Source organism: Elephas maximus, chromosome 3 (genome assembly GCF_024166365.1).
Source record: "Elephas maximus indicus isolate mEleMax1 chromosome 3, mEleMax1 primary haplotype, whole genome shotgun sequence".
Taxonomy (NCBI): Eukaryota; Metazoa; Chordata; class Mammalia; order Proboscidea; family Elephantidae; genus Elephas; species Elephas maximus.
The window spans coordinates 140,591,851-140,618,180 of record NC_064821.1 but is presented as its reverse complement, the minus strand read 5'-3'; the positions used below and the strand labels follow the sequence as shown (position 1 = coordinate 140,618,180).

The 26,330-nt window shown below is 44.9% G+C and overlaps 2 non-coding genes across 2 annotated transcripts; one reads left to right on the top strand and one right to left on the bottom strand.

The window, feature by feature from the left end:
• Positions 1 to 15,510: 15,510 nt before the first annotated feature.
• Positions 15,511 to 15,681, bottom strand: LOC126074206 (U1 spliceosomal RNA). The gene has a single exon (XR_007517006.1). It is a non-coding gene; the product is annotated as a U1 spliceosomal RNA (small nuclear RNA).
• An 8,682-nt stretch (positions 15,682 to 24,363) lies between these two features.
• Positions 24,364 to 24,436, top strand: TRNAV-CAC (transfer RNA valine (anticodon CAC)). The gene has a single exon. It is a non-coding gene; the product is annotated as a tRNA-Val (tRNA).
• Positions 24,437 to 26,330: the final 1,894 nt, after the last annotated feature.

The following is a 26,330-nucleotide window of genomic DNA, read 5'->3' as shown; positions in this document are numbered from 1 at the left end:
CTAAAGCTGTGTTTATTAATAGGCATGTTCCTTTGGCTTTCGGTTTCTATTTCCCACACAGCCTCCAGAGAGGAATGAAGAGCTCGCGGGGCTGAGGCTCCGGACCACGCAGTCAGGAAGGAGAGGAAGGGAAACAGCAGGTTATCTTGGGGCCCCGGGAACTTTCACTTGTGCTTAAAGAACTGGGAGAAAAGCACCCATGATCGTCGTGGAACGCTTGCTAATTCCAGTAGCAGGACTAGGAGGGTGCATCCCTGGAAAGCCTCGGTGAGACCTCATGGAATAGGTTGTAAGAGCCCCTTAGATCCTGGTGGTCCCATGAACATCGGGAGTTCCGCCTGGAGGAAAAGAGCTCGGGTGGACGCCATTCTCAGAGGCCCAAGGGAGGGTGGAGTCGCTCCCACAGTCAGATGCCGCCTCTGCGCAGCAGTTTCCATCCACTTCCCGGCTCCCCTCTTTGTTCAGAAGCAGGACGCTGCCAGGGCCTGGACCCTGACTTGGTGAGATCAGCCCTGGGACCGAGGAAATCCATTCAACTCTCTGCAAACCTCACTTTCCTCATCAGCAAGGCGCCCAGGTTGACTTCTGTTTTTGCGGAGATATCTTATCTTTGGACAACCGATCTTATGCTTCCAGGGAGAAGAGTAGCTCACGGCTTTTCGTTATCCCGCCAGTTCGTTCCGTACTGAGCACGACTTCTAATTTCGACGCTTCAGTGTTGCCCCGCGTTTAGTGCGTTTTACTTGGTTTTCTTTGGATTCGGGTATGGCTGCTCCTGGAGCCATGCAGATCCCGGCGATGGCCTCGAAGGGTCTTGTGGGCCTTTCTATTAGAACTCTGCTCCTAGGAGCTACTGCTATTTCTGTTTGGCCCGTAAAGAAGAATGATGTCTGGTAGTTTCAATTTCCCTGAGACCAGATGGACTTAAGATTTCTTATTTTGGACTACGCCAATTCTGGAGCTATTTTGGGTCGATGGCCCTTCCTATGCTTGGGGGCGTTGGTGTTATCTCATCGTCCCTCCTATCAGACCCTGGAAGCCTCACAAAGATAGCTGGATTTGAAAGGAATCGGCCTCTTTTGTCATTCTCAATGTTCTATTCTAAACACTAAAAGCCATTGTTCCAAGAAGGGTGTACAGGCTTCAACACGTCCCCAACGGGGGGTCCCCACAGAAGAAAGGTTAGCTTGTATGGGAGAGAAAATGCAGTGAGACCAGGCCCCAGCCTCCACTGTTTCTAAATGGGGAGGGAGAAGATTACAGAGAGGGAGATTCAGAGGGAAGAGGGATTGGGAGGACAAACAGAAAAGCTGAGGAAGTTCCCAGGACACATCTATTCACTGGCCCCAGTTAAGGCAGCTTGTCTCTCTGGGCCTCTCCTTCCCACCTTTGCACCTCACAGCAGCCTCTCATCCCTCCACCTGTCTCCTGATTCTGGGAATGCAATCATTTTCTACTCTACCTGCCCAGGCTAGGCCCTGTCCTCTCTAACAGGACCAGTGTTGGGCCCTTACAGGTCTCCTTTTGCCAGTCCTCTCTTTTGTGGTCCCAGGAGAGTCAGAAGTATTGAATTATCCCCAGAGAACAAGATATTCAGCCTAGGTGTTGTGAGGCCATCATGCTGAAAGTGAATCAGCAGTCCCAGGTCGTTTTTTACTGTACTTGTTAAGAAAATATAAAGAAATTCCTTCATCCAGATCATTTGTAAATGTGGAAAATGATGTTCAAATTATTTTGAAATCAGTAACACACGTGATTAAACCCTCATTTGCCAGGGCACTGAGGGAATCAATAATCCATGTGGAAAAAGCCCCCGTTTTAAAGGTGGTCTGCTGAAGCCTGTGCACCCTTCTGTTCACCTGCAGCTATCACATGGTAGCTGCTCCTAGATTAGTCTTCTTACTTTAAACAACCATGAAAATGGACAAAATATGTGAAGCACCAGTTTACAGATATTGAACTGAAGCAGTGCAAGACTGTGATCCCTGAGAGAGAGTTTGGGAGAATTCCTGATGGTGGTACAGCAAGCTGAAATCCCAGCAGAGTGTGGTGTTCACATGAGGAGGTAGAGATCAGAGTTAGGAGAGATTAGAGCACTGGAGGGGAGAAAACCCTTTAGGGGCCAGTTTTCAGAAGTCCATATGGGGGTCCTCTGCAGGTCATTTGCTGAATGTGGGCTGCTCATACCAACTGGATGGCATGGTTTTTGTTGTGTTTTGTTTTTTTTTTTTTTTTTTTTGGAGGGGCATGTGCTCATGTGCTGGAAGATACTACCCAAGGCTTGCCAGAGGACAGATGCTACAATATAGAGAACAGAACAGAGGTCCTAGAGGTCAGTACTAGGCAATGCTGAAATTCAAGCTTTGTTAACAACTCTTTACTACTCTGAGCATCCAGCTGAGCCTCTCTCCAGAAAGGCTGTGCTGTAACAGCAGGACCCATACCCTAATGTGAGGCCTGCTCTTGACAGTTCCTAATAAAGCTGCAAACCAAGCCCTGATAAGAGCGGGAGGAGAGACAGAGTTTGGAGGGTGAGTTCCAGCAATTCGAGGGTTTTGGTAATTACCTTCAACTTTCCATAGATTCACCGTAAAGCCAAAATCCAGTCCTACACAAATTCAAGGTAATCAGCCAGTAAACAAAATGCATGCTGATGTTGTGTGCTGTGAAATCAATTCCAAATTATCCTGAACCTATATCACAGAGTAGAGCGGCCCCATAGAGTTTCCTAGGACAAAAATTGACATTCTAGAGAAAGATATCAGAATATACTACAATGTATCATTCAAAGCATCCAATAAACAAAAGGTACTAGACATGCAAAGAGACATGTGACCCATATTCAAGGGCCAAAAAAAAATACAACTCCCAATTCCAAGATGTCCTACAAGTTAGATTTAGCAGAATTCAAAGCAGCTATTACACACACACACACACACACACATATACTCAGAAAACATGATGTCAATGAGTGATCTGATAGACAGTCTCAAAAGAGCTGTGAAAACCATCAAAAGGAATCAAATGGACATTCTAGGACTGCCCAATAGACTCATAAACAAAGTGGTGTAGGAACAGGAATGCAAATTATCTGTGGGCTCAGTGATAATGGGCATCTACTCACCAAGGCTAACGTAGTGACAGCCACTACTGAGTGCCCAGACAGCCACGAGCAGAGAACAACTCTGAGCCCCTGATAGGACACCAGTCCCCAGAGGAGGTAGGAGCTATCAGCGGCCATATGATGGCAGATTGAGCACATAGGACCTGTGATGGTTAATGTTATTTGTTGACTTGATCAGACTATAATTCTCAGTGGTTTGGCAGAGGTTGATTGGAGTGATTACTTTTCCATAAGGTAATATATGTAATCTCCTCCATGATGTGATCTCATATGATCAGCCAAACAGCCCTAAGTGGAGTTTTCTCAGGGGTATGGCCTGCATCCAGTATATATGGACATTTTGGCAGAGCTTATCCCCCACCGCCAAACTGGCTGATATCAGGGGGTGGTCTTTCTAGCATGGCCAGCCCCCACCTGAGTCACTTTATTAGTGTAAACCTTCAGATGTGGTCTGGATGCCTATAAAAAACAAAGGCACCTCAGTAAATCAGCAAATTCCAAGGGTTTAGAGTTATCACAAAGAGCCCTGGTGGCACAGTGTTTAAGTGCTGAGCTGCTAACCCAAAGGTCAGAGGTTGGAGCCCACCACCCTCTCCTCGGAAGGAAGATGTGGCAATCTGCACCTGTGAAGATTTACAACCTTGGAAACCCTATTGGGCGGTTATACTATGTCCTAAAAAGTCAGTATGAGTTAGAGTCAACTTGAGGGCAATGGGTTAGGTGGTTTTTGTTTTTGTTTTTTGTTTGTTTAGTTTAGAGTATTCTCTTAGAATCCAAGGACAAAGACCTAATTCTTTAGATGATGTTAAATTCTGTACCTCACAGTACATTTTAGAAAACAAATAAAAAAGAGTAAATGATATACTGAGAAACTGGAATGTAATGGACATGGACAAGCTCTCAGAAAACAGACTGTGACTGTATAAGTGTCAGAGCCCTGTCTTGTAGCCTCAACACCACGTGGTCAATTTTGAGTCGCAGCAGATGAATTTAGTCTGGTCTGTCTGAGTGTGTAAATGTCAAACATGGTTAATTGCTTTTTATTGTAAATCTAACAAATATATATTTATTGTAAGAAAAACTTACCAAATAAAGGAGTGTTTAAAGAAGAAAATGAAAGTTCTCCTGCCTCTGGAACTCACTCCCCAGATAAACCACTGCTGACACCCCTTTACATATTACACATAGGAAGCTGTGGGGTCTTTGGAGTATAATAGGTGCTGTTTGGTCAAGGGACCCACGAAGTCCCAGGTCCTGTCCTGACAATCGTCTGCCCTCCCTGGGCAATGAGAAGTGCATAAAGGTAGGGAAAAGGAAAATAACACTATTGTTGGCAGAAATTTCCCCTTGGGACAGGAAACTCTGGCAAATTAAGCAGAATATGTGGTTTCTGGGGAGGCTTAAAGAGCTGTGCCATTGCCCTAAACCCAAAGTGGATTTTACCTCATTTCCTGAGATGGGAATAAAATGATAGAAGTCAATAAAAGGTGAGGGGCAGAGAGAAAGCAAGACCCGTGGGTCCACTCACACAGGTTAACCGTAATCAAGTCCAGTCTGAGATTAGTTCATGGAAACTAGGGCTGCTAAATAAATATTTACACACCCCTAAACCCTTGTGGAAACCCTGGTGGTGTAGTGGTTAAGTGCTGTGGCTGCTAACCAAAGAGTGGGGAGTTCAAATCCGCCAGGCTCTCCTTGGAAACTCTATGGGGGCAGTTCTACTCTGTCCTATAGGGTCGCTGTGAGTTGGAATCGACTGTAGGGCACTGGATTTGTTTTGTTTTTGTTTTTGTTTTTTTTGGTTCTTAACCCTCCTCGGTGGTCTAGTGGCTAGGATTTGGTGCTCTCACCTCCCCCGTGCAGGTTCAATTCCTGGTCAGGGAAGACTTTGTTCTTGGATCCCTGGTGGTGTAGTCTCAAAAATTCAGCTGCTGATCAAAAGGTGGACAGTTCTAATCCACCAGTCGCTCCTTGGAAACCCTATGGGGCAATTCTACTCTGTCCTATATGGTCGCTATGAGTCGGAATCGACTGGACGGCAACGGGTTTGGGTTTTTCTGTTTCTTTTTACTGAGATCCTCATATTTCTAAGTCAGAATCCACTCGACAACAGTGGGTTTGGGTTTGGCTTTTTATTGAAATACTCATAGATATGAGTCAGCATTGACTGAACGGCAGTGAGATTGGGGTTTGGGACTCAATTGTAGCTCCAAACTTGTGTGGTGGTTCCATGGTGTAATGGCAAACGCTCTGGACTCTGAATCTGGTGATCCAAATTCAGACCTCAATGAGACCTTAGTGTGTAACTCACAATAATGATTTTTTTTTTTTAACTACTTAAATAGTGAATAAATCTTGTTAACCCCTCTCGGCGCTCCGGGGAACCCAAGCTGTTCCTGATCCCCTTGCCCCTCCTGCTTCCCATGGCCTTTTGCGTCTCGCAGCCCGGTCCCTTCGTCCTCTCCTCTCCTCCTCAGGAATTGAGATTCCAGACATCCTCAGAAAACACTTAAGGAAGGACGACAGAAACAGAGAGGAGACGAGGATAGGAAAGGGAGAAGGTAGGGAGGGAAAGGCAGAGGAACTGCATGTCTACAGCAGCGGTTTCAGTTGCCGGCTTTGTACCACCGCAGTTCCTCACTCAGGAGCTCTCCCATCCCTTCCTGACCCACCTGAGAACCCGGGCCCACGGAGAAATCTCAGAGCTGCTTGCCTGGCATTTGTTCTTGCAAAGTATCCCTTCACTGTGTGGAGGGGTGAGGTGGATTAAGTTGGTTGGCAAGTGGGTGGAATCTAAGTGAAGCGCCATGTTGGCTCGCCATGTCGACTAGCAGGTGGTGCACCCGTTCACCCAAAGGCACACCATTTTTCCCGTTGCAGGCCGGTCTGCAGGGCCTGGAGTGGAAAACTGGAAAATCAGGGCATAACAGTATTTATTAAAGAGAGAAATAGCCAGGTAATTGGTTATACGGGTTGAAAGTGGTTATCTCTGGAGAACAAGCAATGCAGAAAAGGATCAGGGGACTTCCGTTTTTCATAACAAACTTTTGGGCACATATTACTTTGATAAAAATGTATACTAAATAGAAATAATTTCCTGTATAGAATGTTTTTAAAGTTTACCGTTTCTATTTGCATTGAAATTTTGATGCAGTCGTATGCATCACTCTTTAAATATTCTGGGGTTTGTGTAACATGTAGAAATGTCTTCCAAGCAAGATTATAAAAATTTTATTGGGGGCAATTTTGAAGCAAACATCGAATCATCATTCCCCTTTTAATGAGCTGAACAGATGGGCTAATAAACTTCCAGATCCTCCCAAATATGACTAATTGTACAGTTCATTCCCTGAAGAATCAACAACTGAGAGGACTGGACATGATTTAGTGCTAAATATTCCTGATAACAAGGAAATCCGTTATACTCTCTGCAAACCTCAGCTTCCTCATCAGCAACATGCCAAAGGCTGCCTTCAGTGTTGGCTCAGATGTATTTGGGCAATCTTCCGTGCTAGGGAGAAGAGAAGCTGTTAGCTCTTATCAAGCTAGCTCAGTCTATAGGCCATAAAGCTTCTCCTTTTAAGGTTCTACTTATTGCCTAGTTTTCTTTGGATCTTCCTTTGACCAACATTTTTGGTGTCCTCTTTGATATCCAGCAGCTCCTGGAGTTGTACAGATAGATCCCTACACACTTTCCCCACAGAGGCCACAGGAAGTGGCCAGGGTCCTTCCCCTTGGAACTGTTGGTATCTACTCAAATGTTTTTCTTCTGCCACTCTAGCTGCCCTGTTTCAGGCACTTCAATTACATGGATATTAGGTCACCTGATGTTTTGTCACAGGTCAGTCATGCTCTGTTCTTTTCATTTTTAGTTCTTTTTTCTCTCTGGGTTTCATTTTAGGTAATTTATATTGATACATCTCCTACAGTGTCTCATTTGCTATTAAAATCATTCATTGTATTTATCACCTCTGGAAGTTCTATTGGAGTCTTATTTTTGTCTTTCATTTCTCTCTTCATCAAGCTCATGCTTTTCTTCATCGTTTTCAACATATAACCAAACCTGTTGCCATCGAGTCAATTCTGAATCATGGCAACCCTATAGGACAGAGTAGAACTGCCCCATAGGGTTTCCAAGGATCAACTAATGGATTCCTACTGTCAACCTTTTGGTTAGCAGCCATAGCTCTTAACCACTGTTCCATCAGGATTCCCCTGAACATATAAAGTATGTTTATAAAAGCTATTTTAATATTTTGTCTACTGATTGTATCATCTATGTCATTTCTGGGTCTGTTTCTATTGATTGAGTATTCTCATGGTTGTTGGTCATATTTTCCTGCTTCTTTGCATACCTAATAATTTTTATTGGATGCTGAACATTATGAATTTCATGTTAAGTTCTAGATTTTTTTTTTAATAGTTTTTTAAATATTTTCAGATTTTGCTCTGGGATGCAGTTAATCTACTTGAAAACAGTTTGTTCTTTCCAGGCTGGCTTTTCAGCTTTCTTAGGCAGGTTCAGAATATCCTTTAGTCTAAGGCTAATTTGGACACAATATTGAGATATTACCCTTCTGAAGACTCTCCTTGATGCTACGTGTGTTAGATGTTCTTTCCGTTCAGGCTGGTGAGAACACACTGTTACTGGCTCAGTCTGAGCTCTGTCCTACACTTCCTGTGGCCCAATGTCTGAAAAGAGCTATTTCACATATATTTTGTCTTGTTTTCTAGTTGTTTACGGTGGAAAAGAAAATGCCATCTCTCTTACTCCATCATGGCCCAAAGCAGAAGTATATGCACTTTCCTTTTGTTATATTTCACAATTAAGGGAAAAAAAATCATCTTGAATATTCTTTCCTATCTCCTGTACCTAACATGTGCCATACACTATGCTGTGTATTATTATATCATCTTAATTAATCTGTACAATAAGTCTATGAGACATTTAATTTTATTATTTTCACGTGAGACTTGAAACATTGAAGGAGCTGGCCCAAGGTCGAACAGAAGGCAAGTAGTGGTGCCAGGACTTGAAGGGAGGCCTTCCCAGAGGTAGTGCTCCTAGCCACAGAATAGACCAACGGTCTTTGTAATAACCCTGGGATATCTGATATGCCTGGAATCCAGTATCCACAGAGTTTCTAGCCACTGTATGGGTCGACTGCTTTTGGTCATTACTCCTCTCTAATGGACCCAGAGCATAACTTTGCCCTTAAATTCCAACTGATGAAAGCCTTTAAACTCTCTGTAAACCCATGTTTTCTCATTGGTAAGGCACTGAAAATGGAATTCTGTCTTAATTCAGATATTTTATATTTGGCCAAGGAAAACTGCTGCTGCTAGGGAGAAAACTGCACGGCTCTTCTTCATTGAGCCATATCAGTCTGTAGGATGTAGGGCTTCTAGTTTCAATGTCCTGAATGCTCGCTCGGGATCTTGTGCGTTTGAGTTGGTTTTCTTTGAAACTGCCCTTGTCTTCTCCCCCTCTTCTTGCCCTCCCTAGCATGTTTTGGGGTCTTGCTATCCCTGTGTGTTGTTCTTGCAATAGCCACGAGGTGGCGCCATCGTCCTTCGCGCCTTTTCTTAGCTTGGCTAGTGAAGAAAGATTCCAGGTTATTTCCATTTACCAGGACACTGTGGCTCAGAAGTGAGAGTTGAGAACACACGCTGGGAGGGACTGGCAAAAGGCCCACTCCTGCCAACACAAGACATAGGGATCTCTTCTAATTTATAGTTTAATATCAGCCTTTTTAGATAAGGAAAAACTAAAGTTATTTCTGACAGTGAAAAATAACGTTCTATTTACTTACAATTCCTGGAGTTCCTGGGTGAAGAAAACAGTTAAACACTCGGGGACTAGGCCAAAGGTTCGTGTTTCAAATCCACCCCGAGGTACCTCAGAAGACAGACCTGGCGAACTGCTTCTGAAAGATGGCAGTTTTGAAAACCCTGCAAAGCAGTTCTACTCAGCATACATGGGGTCGGTGATGAGTAGGAATGACTTAACAACAACTAACAACATTTATGATTCCCACTATCACTGAAAGAGAGGGCAGCTTAAGGGATCTTCCTAATTTTCCAAGCTCCTGATGCATGTCAGGTGCAAATACTAGGCAGAGAGAGAGCTAATGCTCTCTGCCAATGGAGGAGGTAAGAGAGGGCTTGAGGAAAGGGGTTGAGGAAGAGGAAACTGGAGTCCGAAAAATAAAGAGGCTGCTTTTGTGGGGAGGGGTGCGGTAAAATTGTAGGGAAAGTAGCATCAGTGTCAGAACCTGTCAAAATTCAGGGGGGATGACGACCAGGATCAGCCCAAAGCTCATTGCTATGAGGTGGCAGTCAGACATACTTCCACCCTGCAACCTTTTTACCACTTCTGACATGAGCTGTCCCTCCCATGGCACTCTCTACTTCTCTTCTGGTTTGATGTTCCATTCTAAAGGCCATGCAGAACTCACAGACCATACTTACAGTTAAGTGGTTTATGAAGGAAGTAACAAGTTACAACTCAGGATCAGGATCAGGAAGCATGGAGGCAAAGTCTCTTTTCTTAGTGCAGGACAGCTTTCTCAGCTCCTCTCATCCTCATAATGACAAGCTCCTCTTGGTCCCCTCAGGACAGGCTCCTCTTGTCTCTGCTGTCTGTAACCACCAACTCTGCTGCTGGGCCCCTTCTGGGCCTGTCACTATCTTCAGCATTACAGCCCTTGACTCATGTTACAGCTCTTGTAGGAGGTTCTTTTCCTCTTCTCTCTCCCTCTGCTTCTTCTCTCCTCTCTTCCTTCTCCTTCCCATCTGAAAAACCTCTGTGGACTTAACTGTATGTATACACAAATTCCTCATCAATTTCAAGGCATGGCCCTCCCACTAGGGCCATGAACTGACCAATCCTCTCTCAGGAGGCCACAGATACTTCATTTGCATAAGCCATAGTCACTGTATTTGCACAGTATATTGACCAATCCCTGCAAGGTGCATACTAATTACATAGCAGGCCTCAGCCCAGGTCCAGACAAAAAGTATCAAACCTCAAGTCTTTTAGAGCGAACCCAGGAAATGTCAATCAAGCTGGACAAAAGTAACAAACCCTCTGGGGTAGAAAACTAGGCCAAAGGTAACTCCTCAGGGCTTAGGAGGTAAATCTCTCAAGTGTTTTACCAAATAACCAAGACAAAAGGTCACTAAAAGGATCTCACCTCACCACAGGTGTGTCGGGCTGGTATCTGGAGAGACTTGTCTGGCAATAAATGTAGAACTTGGGAGCAAGGTATCAAGCAGGGCAGCTGTCACCCAGGGAAAGAAGTCTGTGGAAAGTTTAGATATCTAAAAGGCATTTGATGAAGCGTTGCCACCTGGTTTGTGATATCAACGCTCTTTCCACCTGGTTTGTGATATCAACGCTCTTTCCACCTGGTTTGTGATACCAACGCTCTTTCTCATCTCTACAAAGAAGCCATCAAAGTGGGCTTGATGTGCTTCTTGTGCATGTGGGGTATGAATATGGAAATAAATATACACTTATTCATATTAAAATGCTCATCCTTGTACCACCTAAAATTATCACAAGCACTGCCAGTGGTACCCATACCACAAACACGGAAACTGGCTATCTAAGAGTAAAATGAGCTCCACCTGGGGGTACAAAGTTATTTGCTGTGGTGGAATCTCCTAATGCAATCTCTCAGGCCAAGGGCACAGAAACCCACTAAGTGCCAAGGAAACACAGTCAATCATAATTCTTCAGAGAATTGTTAGAGACCCTGAAGGATCTCTAGAAACTATTCCAGGCAACCTCTCATTTACACACAGAGAAAATGGCTCTGAGTTGAGGTCCAAATCTTCCCCAAGACACGTGTCAAGGCTGATACAGACGGAGCAGATTCTTGGACCCCCAGAGTCTGGGAAGATGTAGCTAGGAGGTGAATGAATTCACTCAGGACAAGGCCACAACACGATAGCCTACAGGTGGGACATTTGAAACTGAGGCCCAGGATCTAAGCACTATATATTTCTATAGTGACTCCACCAGAAAGTCCATTCTTACACTCCTAGGTCAGTGAGGAATTCCAAGGCTTTGTCCTTTTACTGATTTTGATGTTCCAATCTCTAAATCCCGAGCATTTTTCCTACCTTACATCTTTTTTGTTAGGTTTTGAAGATGATTTTTGGTGCATGAAATTCTCAAGCATAAAGGGATTGCAGCTAATTTACTTCAACATTGATTGAGTTCAACTGATGTTTTCACAAGCTGGTTGGAATCCACGTTCTTTTCTTTTCTTTCTTTCTTCCTTTTTTTTCCTGACTCTAGGCTGCAACTCCACAGCAATATCAATATCAATTTCTCTGTGGAAAAGAATAGCTAAGCAATCCAGAAATGGACATAAAGTGCAGGAATATACTGCAATGAAATAGAAGTCTCACAATGAAACAAAAAGCTTTGACTGTCCAGCAACTGTCCACCAATTTCTGGGTGTCTTCATGTGACTTGGGGTCTGGAATTTAAGTCAAGAGGAACTGGAACTTCTTGAAGCTGGAAATCTTGTGAAGAAGGAACCTGTTCCTGCTACTGAAGACTGTGGGTTCGGGTAAATTTAAGAAATAGAAGCCCCAAAGTCATTGACTGAGTCTAGATTGAAATAAAAGATAAAGTCAGAGACCACACATCTCAGTTAGCAGCTAATGAAGAACTTTGAAAGAGACGGGAAGCTGTATGCAAAGGTACTCTCCACCTGTCATCTCCCATAGTTCTGGTTCTTCTCTGGATAGTTGTGCTGTGTGGCGGCTTCTCTACTCCCTGAGGGTGTTTGAACTCTTACTGACACCTGGCCTTGGACCCCATGCAGGACCAGCTTCACGGGCATGTGACTTGTGCAGTCACAAATGGCCCTACGCTCAGAATTCTCATACTTGATTTAATGTTCTGCTGTCATCGTCTTGGAATTATTTATCTTTGAACTTTGTGTTTTGTAAGTGAAATCCCATGGCACAAGGAAGCATGCACATGAGCAGAGGAAATGTGAACAATATGTATGTCCACTGCAGTTCCTTACTGGCTCACTTACATCCTGCATTCTTGATAACTCCATGAGCACAGAATTAAAGTGAACCGACAATGCATGGGGATTCAGCAAGACTCGAAGCGAATACAAAGTGTCAAGCACAAGACAAGACAGAGTCAAGGCATAACAGATTCAGATGATTAAAAAAAAAAAATCCTTTTTTGGATTTAGATAGTTTATTACTTACATGAACAATGAAAGGAAAATTGTCAAAGGTGCCAGCTCTTCAAGGCCCTCTCACAAGGAGACATTCAAAAAAGGTGGCCATATGACTGCAACGTAAGTAACTGGACACTGTTGCTGAGGAGTCAATGCTTTGCTGCAACTGAGCAGTTTTATCTCCTGTGGTGTGCCCTAAAGAGGGCTAGGTGAAAAGTCCTGCACCTCACTGGAAGTAGGAAGATGGATAGGAAAACTGTCTAGTGGCAGCCTTCTACAAGAAAGAGAGGCAGATGAGAAAGTGTCAAGCTCCTCACAAGACTCTCTATTTTATATTCCCGGGTGTAGGACAGGATATTCCATTAAGACTTGGGTTCTGACCTGCATGGTCTATGTAGATATGTACAATGTGGCCAGAACACCATGGCAGAGCCATTACCCTGCACAAGGTGTGTCTAAAACTGATGGGAGAGATGAGGCCAAGATGGCAGAGTAGTCAGATGTTTCCAGTGGTCCCTCTTACAACAAAGACCTGAAAAAACAAGTGAGTCAATTATATATATGACATGCTAGGAGCCCTGAATATCAAAGGCAAAGTTAAGAAATTGGACTGAGCGGCAGGGTGAGGGAGAAATGGTTGAGAAGCAATGAGGAGTTTCTGGACCTGACTCTGTGGGAACTGGTGCCCCTCAACCCTGATCCCTTTGCTTGACCACAGTGGGACTGGTGGTAGCATCCAGGACACAGAGTCTACTCATGCCTCCAGAATCAGTGAAGAACAGCGCTCTCAGCAAAAGATAAATGCTTTCATCTAATTTACCTCGTGGATCAAAAAGCACCCCTTTGGAAAGAACTCTCTCCCATTTATCTGATCCGTCCTCCCTCTGCCCCACCCCCCAAGCTGGCTTCAGTGGTGGCCAATTTCCCTGGGCCTGAGATAGGTCCTGAGACATTCTCCTAGTCTTGGAGAAGGAACAAATTAACAAATGGGGGAAAAATAATCTGCTGGCTCCCCTAAGCTGGGAACTCAGGGCAGAAGCAGCTCTTATCCAGGTACAAGCAGTCCATGGACTTTGAATGCCTTTCAACCCTGCATGGACTTGTGTGGGCCCGTTTCAGATGTTTAAACTTGTTGGCGCAGTATAAAGGTGTGTGTCCCTGAGGCCTGACTTCAACTGTTTCAGCTGTGCTGTGGAGAGGCAGGTTTTTTACATTTGACACTGCTCTGCCTATTAAGCAGGGTCCTCACCTAGCCACATCTGGGGCCTGACAACTCTTGGCTCCACCCATGCCAACTGGCCACATGTGACAGCGGTCCAAGGATAAGTCATGCCTCCCTGTCCTTACAGCCAAAAGTATTGGGTGCCCATGGCCTGCCTGCAGAGTGCACCCACCTGTGCACTCTAGGGCACAGGGGAGCACTTTCCTCACAAACACTCAAGAGATGGTTGTCAGCCCCCTGTCTTGCTCAGAGCGTGACCCTCTGCTGCAACCAGACACCTGTGCCTACACCAATCACCCTTACTCCTTAAAGACTGTAGGTGAGTGCCTGCACCACACACTTGATGCCTGACTACCTGGACACCTGAGCTGAATCCATACAAAAAAAGTGAATGGTCTCCTAGGCTCATATACCTGGTAACAGCTCTAGCCATCTGGTGAGAGGAGGTTAGAGCTTCAAAGGCACCAATAATCAAGCTAGCTCTCTCAAGCAGCCCATTTGGACACATCAAAACAAAACAAAGCAAGAATCTAGGACACAGTAAGCAAACATAAAGTAATGCAATAACTTATAGATGGATCAGAGACAATAGTCCATATGAAATCATATAAAGAAGCAGACCGTGATCTCATCAACAATATCCCAAAACATGGAATCAAAGAATCTTCTGGATGAAGATATTTTCCTGAAATTACCAGAGGTAGAATAGAAAAGATTAATACACAGAGCTCTTCAAGAGATCAGACAAAATGCAGAACAAGCCAAGGAACCGACACATAAAGCAGTCTAGGAAATTAAGATTTTTCAAGAACATAATGACAAATTTAATAGGCTGCAAGAATCCATAGAGGGACAGCAATCAGAAATTCAGAAGATTAACAATAAAATTCAGAATTAGACAACTCAATAGAAAGTCAGAGGAGCAGAATTGAGGAAATGGAAGTCAGAATTAGTAAAACTGAAGATAAAACACTTGGCATCAATATAGTCAAAGAAAAAATAAGATAAAACTGATGGGGGCACTAACAGCTTGGGAAGAACTGCTTTCTTGTCAACTAGAACTTGTTTCAGGATCTTCAGGCTTTGAAAACAGACAGGATTTTTTACCGACATTAAGAAGAGCATCAGCCATGGAATTCTCTCTCCCTCTTGTGTTAGAGATTGAATTGCACCACCAAAAGAAAAATGTCAAAGTCCTAACCCCTGTACCTGTGAATGTGACCTTCTTTGGGGTAATAGGGTCTTCCTTTAAAGCTAAATCCACTGTGAGTGGACTCAATTCCGACTCACAGCGATCCTATAGGATAGAGTAGACACTGACGGGCACATCTTTCTCCAGCTCTTTGAAGAGAGTATCAGTTAATACCAGAGAAGTGTGGGACCTAGTCCTAATCCCTTCTGAGTGCTGTTTCATAAAAGAGAAGAGACGTGCAGAGAGGGTCAGGCACAGGAGGAAGACACCATGTGAGGATCCCTCACAGACAAATGAACGCCAAGAGATGTAGGACTACTGACAAGGACGGTTCTTCCCACCTGAGCCCACAGGGAGCATTGCCCTGCCAAGGCCCTAAATTGGGACTTCTACTCCCCAGAACGCTGAGGAAAATAAACATGTGGTCTTCAAAGTCACAAATTTGTATTTTTTATAAGAGGTATTCGTAGGAAAACTTTGAGCTATCGCTGGAAATAACCCAGTACAGAACCTCAGCTGCTGCTTGAAAGAGTCTTTTACTGGTCAGTTTGGGAAAAGTGGTTCTGCCTAGCTCCCCACACATTCGTGCTCCCTGCAAAATAAAAAAAAACAGGACCAGCATTCCTCTGATCAACTCCAGAAAAGCAGGAAACTACCATGCACATTTCAATGAGCCCGTGAAACTTTAGAATGCTAGTGCAGACAGCAGATTAGTACTGCTCTACCACAATTCTGTCTTTTGAACAGCAAAAATCAGGAAAAAGCATGAACGCAGTCCACTCTGCAAGCAAATTGTGCAGTCAAGTTTCCCATATTTGGGGAAATCACAGGGGTCAGCACATCCGGAATCCAGAATGCAATGAATAAGCCTCGCCCTAGGAAAGCCACCTTCATGAGCACAGTATTATCTCTGCGAGGTAAGTACAAGTTGCTCGAGTGATGCCTCGCCACAGCCTCACACTGCTTACGCTTTATACACACAGTCATTTCGCTATCCATACTCTCGAGCCCTCAGCCCTCTACGGTCCTACCGTGCCCAATTTCAACCTACAGATCTAGACTGGAAAATCACAACGTGGTTAAACAGCACATGCGGACCCAACAACCACTACGCTGCCATATATACATAACACACACCCCTGTTGGTGCCTTCAAGGAACCCACTTCTTCCCTCTGACCCACACTTCGTTTGCCTCCTTTCATTCCTCCCAGTCAGCCAACAAGCAGGCCGGCAGCTGCAGACAGAGGTGACATCTACTTTTCCCCTGCCCAGCTAACTTGTAGGCAGGCAGCAGAGCCCAGGAGGCCTGGCCCAGCTGCAGGTCACCTGACTGTGTGGGTTCTTCACCTCTCTCCTTCCTACACCCCTTTGGCGGTCAGCTGAAGCCTGTGAAGCCTTTTCGGAATAATGGCTCTTAATGTGTAGAATAGAACAAATGTCCTACTTGATTCTAAATGTTTACAAAAGAAACTGGTCCCTCACAAATCGAGTCTTCTTGGTGATATACCATTTCAACTGAAATTTCAAGCCATCCTCAGAAAAGAAGAAACAGTCCTTCTGAAGCTAGAGGGACTGCCCAGTGGAGTGAAAGCCCCCAGTCCTTACTGGTTTTACCACTATTGGTTTTTATAAAGATAGTTTCCAATCTAATTTCATGAATCCAGTAGGAATTTTTAGCAAAAACTATTGGCGATCTCAAAGTCTTGTGCAAGGTGTAGGACTTTGTTGTTGCTCTGATGGCCATCCCCAGACCTTCAGTGCCTACCTTATCTTAGCACTTTATGTTCCACAAAGGCAGAAATAATCTTTCAACTTTGACAAAATATCCGGGGAAAGTTTTACAGATGACCCGATCTGCTTGCCTTCATGTATAAATATAACCCAGGAAAAACTGAAGGTAGAGCTTGGAATGCCCAACTCAAAGACTATTTGAATATTTACAAATAGATTCTATTCTGTTTGTCAAATCACAAAATATTAATTGGAGGGTTCTGTTCTGTACAGGGTGTGCAAAGGGTGTGTGACATTGTGACCAGTTGCACATTGGAGGACAAGGCCCTACTGAAAATAAGGGATTTAGGTGACAGTGTAGCAACCAAATGCTGAACCCTCTATCCCAGCCCCATGCCCTGAATATTAGCAGCCAGACTCAGTCTCCAGGCAGGAACAGAGAAACACTATTGTTATGTATGCTTCTTGTGATGTTCTCCAATCAGCTCACTAGGATGTATGCATTTTACACTAGTGTTTTTTACACTGTTGAGATGTTTTCATAACCCTTCACCTATGTATAAGTCACTTATAATGTGAAGTTAGAAATAGGGAATCTCCAAATTTAGAAATAAAGACACATATATTTCTATAATGGTTTCTAACCATTAACTGTAAATCTTTAGAAAGTTGTTCTAACCTTGAAAAGAGATCCTAGAAGTACATGGAAACCAAACCCATTGTCCTCCAGTGGATTCTGACTCTGCCCCATAGGGTTTCCAAGGAGCGACTGGTGGATTCAAACTGCCATCATTTTTGCTTAGCAGCTGAGCTCTTACCTACTGCACTACCGGGGCTGTGGAGTAGGTTGTAAATAGTTTGCTGAAATTAGGCTGTGCACCTGCAGTCTGTGATAACAGAAGGTAACATTAATCAAATCTCTATAAATTGTGAGAATGGTGCAGGACCAGGCAGTGTTTCATTCTGTTGTACATAGGGCCTATGAGTCCGAATCGACTCCGCGGCACCTAACGACAACAAGAACATAAATTAGAGAAACATAAATATGTCATACAACAATGCCCTTAATTGGCAATAAAGTATACCAATTATAGTTGAACATGACAGCACACATGGTATATAAACCCCTGGGTTTCTGCTCATTTTCAGAGAAGAAGACAGAAGCAAACAGTCTCTCTAGCTCTCTGTCTAAAGACTAAGAAGCCTGCTGAGATACTGCTCACTACAACCGGCTTTGGACCCTAGCTACGGGGGACCTCCTCTGAGTTCAAGAGGTGGTCAGGTCTCCTCCCCAAGACCACTTGTTAAAGGTAAAGCCCAAGGTCTATAAAGATTTGCACTGTAACGTTTAAACTAACCTTGTAATTGTTAATTCTAATTTTCCAGTGCTAAATGAATGCCTTGAGTTCTCACTTGTATACCTTACCATACTTACCTTACAATAAACTAAACGACTTTATTTGTGACAAACCTGAGCATTTCTTTATTCTTTTCTTTCTTTCTTTTTAGATATTGTATTGCATTTTTGGTGAAAGTTTATCCAGCAAATTAGGTTCTCATTTAACAATTTCCATACATATTATTTTGGAAACCCTGGTGGCATAGTAGTTAAGAGCTACAGCTGTTAACCAAAAGGTCGGCAGTTCAAATAGACCAGGCACTCTTGGAAACTCTATGGGACAGTTCTAATCTGTCCTATAGGGTCACTATGAGTCAGATTCATCCTTATGATTCTGTTTCTCTGGAACCACACTCAGTACCAAATGTCTAAGGCTGGGTTCTCAAGAGAAGCAAAACCAGTGAAACGTGTGTATGGATGTGTGTGTGTGTGTGTGTGCGTGCGTGTGTGCATGTGTGTATAACTGTATATATAGAGAGAGAGAGAGATAGGTATATATAGAGACAGATAGCTTTATTTCGAGGAAATAGCTCACAGGGTTGTAGAGGATAGCAAGTCCCAAGTCTATGGGTCAGACATCAGGCTGGAGGCTTCTCCCATCTCACATACCTGCACGGGCTGACAAACACAAGGTCAGCAGATAAGGTGGCAGGCAGCCGACTAAAGTCCCAAGAACTGGAAGTCAGATAATGACCAGCCAGAAGCAGGATCCAGAGCAAGTAAGCGAGCTTTGCCAAAACACCCATACATGTATTGGATGCATGCCACGCCCCCAAGGAAAACGCCTTAAAATTGATTGGCTAGTCATGTCAGATCACATCATGCAGGATGACTACACCACTATTTAACTGCCAAATTACATCATTACATAACTGCCAAACAACTAGAATCATGGCCCAGCCAAGTTGACACAACCTTAACAACCACACATTACAAGGCCATTGATTACCTTAATACTTTTCCCATCTGGCAACTAAAACAACCTATAAATAATTCTATCTACTCCTCTAAAAATGTTGAGTCCTGTTTAAATGTAAATTTATCTACTCTACTTTTACTTCCTAGGAAAGGTAAATCTCATGATAGTCAAAGTCAAATAGATGGTCACATTCTAAACTTGCCTCATTCTAGTTTCTCTAATGATCAACCCTGATGACAATCCTTCTAAAATATTTTTTCGTTATGAAGATGAACTAATAACACAACTAAGGTAAGCTAATATTTATACTATTACAGTGTAAATTCCAAATATTCTGGCATAAAATAATATTTACTAAGAGGTCATTCTACTCAGATAACTTTGGTGGGAATATGCCATTTGGCTAAAGGCCTAAGAGAACTGATTTTTGACTCTATAAACAAACAGATTCTTCCTTGAAGGGATCTACCTCTCTTTCATTCAAAGAGCTCAGTGCTTGTGAATTTATTCAGGGTCTGTGAATATTGCTGTGATTCAAGTCAGACTATGTTCACCAGACCCACAGTGTTTCTGCTTATGCAAATCAAGACTTTAATAGGTCGCCCATCAACTGCATTTTTAGAGACACTGATCAATAAGTTAATGCCAAAGAGCTTTGAGGGACAGACCGTTCTGATTACTGCTTAAGGTCTGTACTCAATGTAGTAACTGAGATCACCTTGTCTTTGAAGGGTTAAATGTTGTGACTTGGTCCTTCTAATCCCATCTTCCTATCATCCCCATTCATTTCAAGGATCCCAGTTCAATGGCAGCAGTTTCCACTGTTATTCATAAATTACCCACTACAGAGTTCTTTGAGGAGGTGAAAACAGCTCTGTAGGATGTATTTGTCACAGCCTTGTTGAAGGTAGTATCTTCTTGACCCTCCAGGGGATAAAAGTAGGGACAAATGAGCATGTCTGTGGAGTTTACAATTAATTTTACTCAAAGGATTTGGACTTTTCCCCTGGTTCCTGAGGGGTAATCTCTAAACACCTGAGGTTTTCCCAGTGATTGGAGTCTTAGTAATTCCTGGAGGGGCTCCAGATCACACCTGAGAGTTTATGCTGAAGGGACAAGAGGGGCCTCTTTGAGAGGACAAAGAGGAAAAGTCCCCAAGAGGCTGGGTTAGAGGGATATTGCCAAAGGAAAGGAGTAACCAAAGGATCCTGACATATCTGCAAGTTACTCTGAAATGGGGTAGCAAATACATATATGTGGAGAGACCGACAAAGCAAATGTGGAAAATGCTCGTTGGTAAATGTACATGAAGAATATATAAAGTTACTACTTTTTCAACTTTTTTATGTTTGAAATTGTTTTGAAATGGAAGATTTGGAGCTTTTGTCCCAGATTCTACTTTGTTCTCTTGAGGTGAACATTCTGAAACTGAAAGGATAGGTTTCTAAGATGAGGACCACAGGAGCGGAGGCGCGGTTCCCGGTGGCCTAGAGCAGGATGCAGTTCTTGGGGGCACCAAGCTACTGAACAGCTGCTCATCCCCTCTTGGGCGATGCTGGGACTCTTCCGCATCAAACAAGGCTAAAGAACACCCCTGCGGAAGAGAGGCATCGCCAAACAGCTTTCCCTGACCGGAACCAAACCCGCACCATGGTGATGAAAGCGCTGAATCCTAGCCACCAGACCACCAGGGACCTGCCAGGAGGTCTGTTATCTCCAGCCTGGAGAGACAGTACATCTCTTTGCACCAAACTCGGGGAAGCCAGAAGACTACCTTCTCGGATGCCGCCCTCTTCTACAGCCATCGTCCCCCAAGGCCCTTTCCCCCTTGCCTTCTCCAAAACCCAAGCCAGCCTGCCACAGGCCTAGCGCTGTGAGGTCTCCTCAAGTTTCTGAGCAAGGGGGGCTCTTCACTGCAGCACCTCAGGCCTGACCTAGAGATGCGCCTTTGCGGGGCGGCACCGTGTGGAGAGATGGTGGCCGGGTCCAGGGCAGGGGATAAGCCTTCAGGGAGGAGGCGCCCAGGGTGGGAAGGGGGCCGAGCACAAGCCCCCGAGAACTCCAACAACAAAAAGGGCTCAGACGGTTGCAGAAGTGAAGACAGCCTGGATGAATAATTCTTTCCAACAGGGCCCCAGGGCCCCGAATTGAACTCCGGATTTTCCCCCTGAAGTCCGCTGCGCCTGCCGTTTTCCCATCTTTGTTGATGGCAACTCCATCCTTCCTTATACTCAGGCAAAAAACTGCGAGTTCTCCTTGGCGCCCGTCTTTTCCTCAGACCCCACATCTAATTACTTAGGGATTTACGTGTTCTCTTTGGCGGTCCAGTGGTTAAGAACTTAGGCTGCTATACAAAGAGTCGGTACTTCCTTCCACTCCACCAACCGCTCCGTGGAAACCGTATGGGGCTGTTCTACTCTGCTTGCTACGTTACGAGTCGGAATAGACTCAACCACAACGGGTCTTCTGGTATTGTGTCTGTCAAATGTGGATGTTGGTCTACACAGTCCCTCCCTTTCCTGAGCTCTGAATTTGGACCAATGACTCTCCCGGAACAGGCTGGAGATCAATTTAAGGCGTGACCCTCGGCTTGCTCAGACCTTCCGGTTCGGGACCCTTAATTTCAGGGCATGGGGTTTGGCTACCTTTGCCCCTTTTCTTTGGCTCTGTCCCTCGAAGTCAGCCTGTTCCCAGCCTGTCTTGGAGTAGAGGACATGCTTGAGACCCCTCCGCTCAACTCCTCTCTCCAGGTTAAGAAACCAACTCCTTTGGGGTTCCGCCTGCAGAGAAGCTTCAGAAGGCGCGTTTTCTCGTGTCCTGAACTCCGCGCGGCCTGGGGTGGGATACGCGGGGCTCACGCGGTGAGTTTGTGGTTCTGCAGTTGCCCGCTGTTCTCCCCGCCTCTGTAAGGGAAGGACAATCTTCCCCTTCGTCCTATTCAGGAGGGATCGCAAAGGGTCCTGACTCGACAGAAAGGCGGTGAACCCTCTCCTCTGGGTGGGCGGGGAGGCGGAAGATAGATCAAGAAAACAAAAAAATGAAGGGAAGGGGAAATGCACGTTATGAAATTTCTTGCTCTAAAGCTACCGGGAAGTCTGCCTTGTCTGCAACGGGGGGTCCTAGGTCGCTGGTGAGCGTAATGTAGTCCATCTCCACTCTGAGCCAAAAAAATAAAAACAAAGTCGAGCACCGGGTCCAGGTTTCCAGTGAGCAAGCAATCCGCGCCTTCCCCAGGGTGGGGGAGCACTTGAACTTCGCGTGTGAAGGCAGTGCGGTAACGCCCTGCACCAAGAGCAGCAACTGCGGGAGAAAACGGCACGTTCTCCCCCCGCCCCCCACCACCCGACCCATTTTTTTTTAAAGTTGATTTCTAAAGGAAATCCTATGCAGAATAACATTAAAGGCTTTGAGCTACAGAAACTCTTTGCCTATTGGCGGCTGCCGCAAGGCAACGGTGAAAAACCTGCGCAAACCGCCTGCGTTACCATTCGCACTGCATGATCTGTTGAGCAGAAAAATAAAAAAGGCAAACGAAGATGAGTTTCGAGCACTGAAATAAAACTGCCCTTCAAAAAACATCTCCAGGAGAGGGGAGGGAGAAATCAAGCGATCCTGACATCTGCACGAGCTTCCCCCTGGGGCCTGCGGTTTATACTTGGCTTCGTGGTCTGGTGTCCAACAGAATCCAATGCAGGCCTTCATGGCTGGCTTGGCCTGTGTTGGTTGTTCGATATTTTCAAAGAGCCAAATGCCCGAAGACACATATTTCAGCCTTTGCTAAGGTACGGCTAAAACATGAAGGCCTGATTAAAGTAGTGGACTGAAATCCAGTCGCACAGAACAAGAGACGCCACAAGCATCAGAGGGGGGACAACAGAGAGGTGCTGAGGCAAAAGGGCTTCTGAGGAAAGAGCCCAGGTCAGGCCCCAGGGAGGGCGCAGGGTAGGGCCTGGAGGGAGGGTTCTACTGTTCCCGGGTGGACCGGAAGTGTGGGTCATTTTGAGTGTGTGTGTGTGTGTGTGTGTGATACAACAGGTAACAAAACACTTGCCATTTCAACCACTTTATGTGCACAATTCAGTGACAGTAATTAGGCTCATCATGTTGTGGAACCATCACCACTGTCCCTTTCCAAAGGTTTTCATCATCCTTAACAGAAATGCAGTGCCCTTTAAGCTATCTTTCCTGCCTTTTCCCTCCCACCCGCCCCTGGTGACCACTAATAAACTTTGGCCTCTATGAATTTGCTCTTCTAGAGATTCCAAGTAAGTGGGATCATATAATCTTTGTCCGTTTGCGTCTGGCTTATTTCATTCAGCATAATTTTTTAGGTTCATCCATGTCTTAACATTTATCAGAATTTCCTTTCTCTGTGCAGCTGAATAATATTCCATTGTATGGATATACCGCATTTTGCTTATCCATTCATCTGTTGATGGACCCTCGGGTTGTTTACACTTTTTGCTATTGTGAATAATGCTGCAATGAGCATTCCTGTACAAGGATCTGTTTGCATTCCTGTTTTCAATTCTTTGGGGGTATATACCTAGTAGTGGAGGTGTTGGGTCATTTGGGAATTCTGTGGTTAACTTTTTGAGGAACCACCAAACGGATTTCCACAGAGGCTGTACCATTTTACAATCCCACCAGCAATGGGTGAGGGTTCCAATTTTCCACATCCTCAGCAATGCTTGTTTTCCGGTTTTCTGCCAAGCGGTTGAGCCCTCGACTAGTAACCGAAAGGTTTGTGTTTGGAACCCATGCAGAGGCGCCTCGGAAGGCAAGTCTGGCGATCTGCTTCTGAAAGATCCAAAACTCGAAGCCGTTGCCGTCCAGTCAATTCTGACTCATAGCGGCCCTATAGGACAGAGTAGAACTGCCCCACAGGGTTTCAAGGCTGTGATCTTTACAGAAGCAGGCTGCCACATCTTTCTCCCCCAGAGCGGCTAATGGATTCGAACTGCTGACCTTTCAGTTAGCAGCCGAGCGCTTTAACCACTGCACCACCAAGTCACAGCCTTCAAAACCCTATGGAGCAGTTCTGCACTGCACTCATGGGGTCGCCATGAGTCCTAATCGACTCCATGGCAGCTAACAGCAAGTGGGGGGATGAATAACGAGTAGTGACATGGGACATCTTTTCACGGAGACAGGGATCATTTGTCAAGAGCACCAGCGCCCTTAATTCACAGCTCCTGGGCTGTGGGGAGCTGGAGAGCCCCAGAGGAGCTTAGTTCTGAAAATGGAAACTCTAGTGAGCTGCGGGATTCCCAAGCCCGGGGGTGGGCCCCTGAAGTCCCAGCTTCCGGGATAGGTGCAAAAAACTACATTAGGGCCTAACTGAAGCCGCAGACTCCTTTGCCTGAAGGGATTGTTGATGTCCGCCCACCCTCCCCCCCCCACCCCCCCCACCCCTGCCAGGGCTTTCTCTAGCACTTTGCTGTAAGCAGTCGAATTTCAAATGTAATTGAATTCCCTGTGTTAGAAGCCAAAGTACTTGGGGACTGCAGGTCTTACAATGTTCATGCATAAAATCTTAGGCTGACTCACCTGCAGGGTTTCCGTAGTGTAGTGGTGATCACGTTCGCCTCACACGCGAAAGGTCCCCGGTTCGAAACCGGGCGGGAACAAGCTTCTTTTCCTAAAAGGTGATTGTTCACCAATAGTCTTCTAAGGAGAAGGGAAAAACAAACAAACAAACAAAAAAAAACATGGCAGGAGGACTTCCATCACTCAGCACCTCAAGCCAGACCTCATTTCTCTTCCCTAAGTTAGATGGGAGATCAGGACACAATTCTCCTCTGGGTCTTGGGGGGGGGCACCAAACGAGGCCCGCTTTATGTTAGTTTTAGTTCTGGAGAGTTCTAAAGGTTCTCTTTGTTCTCTTTTATCACCTGAACCTTCTCCACAGGCTGACTCTGAAGAAGAGAGTTTGTCTTTGAAGAGACATTTTTTCTTTTGGGCTAATCTGCTGCAAAAAACCTCTTTAAATCGTTAAAAAACAAAGATGTCACTTTGAGGACTAACGTGGGCCTGACCCAAGCCCTGATGATTTCAATTGCCTCCTATGCCTGTGAAAGCGGGACAGTGACTAAGGAATACTGAAAAAGAATCGATGCCTTTGAATTACGGTGTGTTGAAGAATATTGAATATGCCATGGACTCCCAGAAGAACAAGTCTGTCTTGGAAGAAATACAGCCAGAGTGCTTCTTGGAAACCAAGATGACGAGAAATTTTATCACTTGCTTTAGACATGTTATCAGGAGGGACCAGTCCTTGGAGAAGGACATCGTGCTTGGTAAAGTAGAGGGTCATAGAAAAAGAGACTCTCAACGAGATGGGTTGACACATTGGCTGCAACAATGGACTCAAGCACAGCAACGATTGCTAGGATATTGCAGGATCAGGCAGTGTTTCGTTCTGTTGTACATAGGATTGCCATGAGTTGGAATCGACTCGAGGGCACCTGACAACAACAACAACATGCTCCCTGTGCAGGCAAGATTAAGTAATTGAAGCTTCAAGGAGGAGAGAATCTCTGAATGAGAAGCGAGGCTAATAACCCAAAGGTGGTGAAGATGTTAGAGGCATGGTCTTGGAGCCCAGGGAAGGGCTAAACTCATGAGTAAAAATCCCTGTAAAGAAGGCAGAATCTGTGAGGAGGGCTCTTGGGCTTTTCATGTCCATAAAGGGCAGGCTGATCCTTGAGGAATCAGGTGTCTAAGTCCTCCAACCATGCCAGTGCCCGCCACTCAGTTGTTCTCAACAGCGCCATTAGGCGCAAGGGAGCGGAATCCTATCTAAGAGAGAAGTGGGTTAGACAAGCGTCCAAGCCATGCCCTGCTGGTTTAGGCAGAATTGTTAGCGTGCAGGGATAAAGCAGAAAAAAGTTGGCAAGGGAGTGAGAGCCTTCCAGGGTCTTTACACCACACGTCGTAAATTGCATTTATTAAAATGGTCGATTAAAGCCTCAGGATGGTGGTTTGTGCCCTTACAGTTTTCTGCAAGTTATTTGGGATAGAGGGTTTGCATACAAGTGTTAATATAAAAACATATACTTTTAATTGGTGTGAATACGGACTATGGACACTACAAGTGCCAGGTGCAGATTTAGATTTGTATTCTTTGGTTCTGTCACACAAATCAGCCTAATGCTCCGCATTGTGCTCAGGGTGGCGGGAAGCCAAGTAGGAATTCCAGGAAATGTCTCTTCAAAGACAAACTCTCTTCTTCAGAGTCAGCCTGTGGAGAAGGTTCAGGTGATAAAAGAGAACAAAGAGAACCTTTAGAACTCTCCAGAACTAAAACTAACATAAAGCGGGCCTCGTTTGGTGCCCCCCCCCCAAGACCCAGAGGAGAATTGTGTCCTGATCTCCCATCTAACTTAGGGAAGAGAAATGAGGTCTGGCTTGAGGTGCTGAGTGATGGAAGTCCTCCTGCCATGTTTTTTTTGTTTGTTTGTTTGTTTTTCCCTTCTCCTTAGAAGACTATTGGTGAACAATCACCTTTTAGGAAAAGAAGCT